This window comes from Palaemon carinicauda, chromosome 18, assembly GCF_036898095.1.
Source record: "Palaemon carinicauda isolate YSFRI2023 chromosome 18, ASM3689809v2, whole genome shotgun sequence".
Lineage (NCBI taxonomy): Eukaryota > Metazoa > Arthropoda > Malacostraca > Decapoda > Palaemonidae > Palaemon > Palaemon carinicauda.
In genome coordinates this window covers 15451545-15456544 of record NC_090742.1, presented here as the reverse complement: position 1 = coordinate 15456544, position 5000 = coordinate 15451545, and the positions used below count along the sequence as shown (strand labels likewise).

Sequence of the window (5000 nt, the reverse complement as noted above, 5' to 3'; positions counted from 1 at the left end):
TGTTGATATGAATGTTGCAATATAGTTCTGTGTAGGCCTAATGAACATTTTTATACCCAAACGTTCCATGTATGAATACTTGTTTTCGATGTTTTGTTTTATTTTATTTTTTCTATTTTTGTTGGTTTATTTACTTGTAATGAATTGGAGAATCACGATTTTTAACGGCTTAAGACCTGTTTTGGGAATTAACTTTATTAACCTCTAGATTTAAGAAACATTTCTATTCTACGAGAACATGGGCATCAGTAAACCTATCTTTTTAACTGTTTATTGCAATGGTTTGTATTCATGGTACATACGCACTATGACTAACGTGCTTAAGAAAATAAATATGAATATCGTAAACAATTAAATATCGTTATAAAACCCGCATACACCGACTACACCCCCTTGAATGAAACCAATCAAGTTATACAGTACAATCCGCTTTCAACGAATTAACCTCTTGAAATTGATCTGGCTTTGAAGTTAAAGTAGAAAGCATGATTTATAAATCTCATATTAAAAGTAAATTTCCTTACCTTGAAGATACTGCGATACGAGGGAGAGTAGTAATCGTCTGTGATGAAGATGACGGAATAATCATCTTCGGGAACCTCTCTCAGAACATCCTGAATTGGCTCGGCTGCGATCTCCGTCAAACGAGGCTTCGTCCAAATCGTCTCTGGAGGTAAGAACAATTCGTTAGTTTTCATTCAAGAGATCCTTCATAGGACCTTCTAGGACACTCCAAAATCAAACCATTGTTCTCTAGTCTTGGGTAGTGCCATAACCTCCGTACCATGGTCTTCCACTGTCTTGGGTTTGAGTTCTCTTGCTTGAGGGTACACTCGGGCACACTATTCTTTCTAATTTCTCTTCCTCTTGTTTTGTTAAAGTTTTTATAGTTTATATAGTAAATATTTATTTTAATGTTACTGTTCTTAACATATTTTATTTTTCCTTGTTTCCTTTCCTCACTGGGCTATTTTCCCTGTTGGGGCCCGGGGCTTACAGCATCCTGCTTTTCCAACTAGGGTTGTAGCTTAGCAATTAATAATAATAATAATAATAATAATAGGAAAGATTTGATTTACTTTTGTGTGATTGTCTTTATGAGTTTTTATCTTATTGCTATTTATCAACTAAGAGTTATACTATCATTTCCTATTAGTGCCCGAACTTATTTTATTACGTCACAGGAGAGAGAGAGAGAGAGAGAGAGAGAGAGAGAGAGAGAGAGAGAGAGAGAGAGAGAGAGAGAGAGAGAGAGAATGAAGTTTAACGATATAGCGGTTTGAAGGTCAAAATAGATGACAATCATAGTAAATTATTATTATTATTATTATTATTATTATTATTATTATTATTATTATTATTATTATTATTATTATTATTATTATTATTATTAGGAGATATAATTGATAATTAAACTGAATGTTATATTATCATACCTGACGATGTGAGTCCTCCGTTGATCGTCGGTATGATGGACAGAAGATGAGTCGCACTTAGAACTACCCAGAATGAAATCATCATGTTTTATATTATCTGTAACTGGAAAGAAAGAAAATAACTTTAAAGTTAAACAAACAATTGATAAGAATAACTTAACATAAAAGAAAGGATTATACTCTTTTAAGTATTGTTTATTAACGTAAAATATATAAATCAGTTTCACTTTTTGTTACAGAGAACGCACGAAGGTCTAGGCCTATTGGTGGGGTATAAAATAAACAATGTAAAGGGTGATTGATTGACTGTTATCTGTCGCCAAAATGTCGGCAAGTTATAAATTAAGACATTCACGAGCAAATTTTGAATGAAAACATTAATAACAGATTCATATAGCCATTATAAGTGAAAATATTAGTTTAGTTACGTTAAATAGGCAGAATTAGGATTCTATCCATTCATAAAGTTGATTTTCTTTTGTTTCAATTTGTAGGAAGGGACATAACGTTAGAGGAACATCTATCCAAAATGAAAATTAATTATGAATGTTAAGAAATTGAAGAAAGATGTTTATTTTAATGTTACTCTTCTTAAAATATTCTATTTTCCTGTTGGATCCCCTGAGCTTATAGTATCCTGCTTTTCCAACTAGGGTTGTAACTTAGCAAGTAATAGTAATAATAGTAATGGCAGTTCCGTTTGCATTAGAACCGTCTGTGTCGGTATATGTCTATTAAGTGTTTATGCTTGAAATGAACCAAAAGAGGCTGGAGGGAGAATTTAAACATACAGATTCCAAGAAGTCAGTAGAAAGACTGAGTTTTAGAAATACTGAAAACTATAGTTTTAGGAAACTAAAAACTAGTTTTAGAAAGACTAAATTTATAGTTTTAAGAAGACTAAAAGCTATAGTTTTAGAAAGACTAAAAATATAGTTTTAGAAAGACTAAAACCTAGTTTTAGAAAGACTAAAAACTATAGTTTTAGGAAGAATAAAAACTATATTTTTAGAAAGACTAAAAACTATAGTTTTAGAAAGACTAAATTCTACAGTGTTAGAAAGACTAAATTCTATAGTTTTAGAAAGACTAAAAACTATAGTTTTAGAAAGACTAAAAACTAGTTTTAGAAAGCTAGAAACTATATCTTTAGAAAGACTAAAAATTATAGTTTTAGAAAGACTGAAATTGTTTATGTCCAATGTCGTTAAAAACTCACTTTTTGCAGTTGGTAACTTGGTAATTTTAACCTTGAGAGCATTTGAGGCTATAGATTTTAGCGGTAAAGTTAGACGGTTGATAGAAAAAAAAAATTTAAAAAATCATTAACTAGGGCGGTACTCAGTCGAGAACATACCTTCGCCACGCCAAGCAGTCTTATTTTGCTCTTAACTCCATTGCGTACTTGTAATTCGATGCATTTTCTTCAAAATCTAATGTATTTGTCCTTGGGTCATACCACACATGTCCACCAAGTTCCGTTTAAATTGGTTTAGTAGATTCTGCGTAATGTTGTTCTCAAACAAAAGATAAAGTAAGAAAATATGTTCCATTTGTTTAACATTGCTATTATTTTCAAAGTACTTCTGCGTACTTGTACTTTGATGTACTTCAACCAAAATGTTACATATCGTCACCCTCATAAACTAACTGCCTAAGTCATTTTCTCCACTTGTTGGGAAATAAAAAACCTTCTCATTTCCTAATTCTTTATATCATTGTGTTGAGCTTCAATTCACAAATTCTTCTATTAAGAATTTGTGAATTGAAGCTCAACACAATGATATAAAGAATTAGGAAATTAGTTTTTTTTTTTTTTTTTTTTTTTTTTTTTTTGATTTCCCAACAAGTGGAGAAAATGACTTAGGCAGTTAGTTTATGAGGGTGACGATATTCAATCTTGGATCATACCCAACATGACTACCAAGTTTTGTCAAAATCGGCTCTGTAGTTTTTGTGTTAAGTTGTCCACAAACAAATGAACTAAGAAATAGACAACAGGGGTGAATACATACCCTTCGCAAAATCTTCTTATGGCGAAGGTAACTAACAGTAATATCTATAACTAAGCTAGAGAAAGCAGAATAGATTGCTTAATTAATTATATTTAAAGACTAACCTACCTTTACTGTAGTATTTTAAGTGAAGTATCCTGAAAACAGATGCATAAAGTGAAGGACAATTTAGGCTTTAAAAAGGTTCTTCATATCCTTCAGAAAACATTAATGTTATTCTCTGGCAATCTCCGAGGTACAAAAAATCCATAATCAGTTAATTATGCAAAAATTCATAGCATGTGAAAGAAAGTCAATTATATCAATATATATAAATTATATAATGAATATTATAAATAATAACTAAGAGAACTGTGCTGGAAAAGTTTGAGATACTAATTTTCGTACTTTTAAGAGACCTCTTTGATGAGAATTTTGACCATCTTATTGTCGAATATAATTCATTAAATTTAAATTCATAATTTATTTAACATTTATTAAAAGATTCTTAAGAAGTGTATATTCCGGTGAGGTTTAAATTTTATATGTGCGATTTTATGTGGAAATTTACTTAATGATATTTGTGCAAGCTTCGATTCAATATGCAATTAGGTGAGCTTTGATAGTTTTATATATATACTGTATATATATACTGTATATGTATATATTTATATATATATATATATATATATATATATATATATATATATATGTATTTTTATATATATTTATATTTTTATATATATTTATATTTATATATATATATATATATATATATATATATTTATATATATAAATATATATATATGTATATATACACACACACATATATATATATATATATATATATATATATATTATATATATATATGTATATATATACACATTTATATATATATACACATTATATATATATATATATATATATATATATATATACTTACTATATATATATATATATATATATATATATATATATATATATATATATATATAAATATATACTTACTATATATATATATATATATATATATATATATATATATATATACAGTATTTGTATATAATCATTTGAATTACTGGAAAATCTTCTGAAGTAAATATATACAAAGTCATTGCATCTCTGAACTTTCAAAGACACCTAAAACCTCACCTCACCTTTCCACGGCTGACACACCACCGCTGATTGCAAAGCCTTAGAGATACACACAACTTGTCAGGGGAGATGGTATACGCGCATGCGTAGATCCATCTCCCACTGTTAGCAAAGCCATGAATTATTAACTAAAGTGAGTTAAAGTTACACAAATCTCGACGTTATCTGGGAAATGGTTATGGATGTCAATCAGAGAATTTTACTATGCATTTCAGGGAACAGTCAAGAAATTATATTGGCCAAAATTTTCAAGGATTTGTATTATCGTAATCACCAATTTAGGGTAATAAATTCATCAAATATATTGGACGTTCACGCATGAGTGTAAGCTTTCAAACCCCTTTAAAGTCTGAATGACAATCTACCAATGGATACGAGTCATAAATCACATCAGATTTATATTTGTTCATAGCT

The 5000-nt window shown here is 29.1% G+C and overlaps 1 protein-coding gene across 1 annotated transcript in view; it reads left to right on the top strand.

Annotated features, from left to right (window-relative positions):
- The first annotated feature begins 538 nt into the window (after positions 1–538).
- The window catches only part of LOC137656984 (putative defense protein 3), a 20831-nt gene continuing 16369 nt past the window's right edge, over positions 539–5000 (top strand). Inside the window, exon 1 of the mRNA XM_068391331.1 lies at positions 539–673. The gene's annotated coding sequence lies outside the window, so the exon portion shown is untranslated. The remainder of the gene's footprint in view (positions 674–5000) is intronic.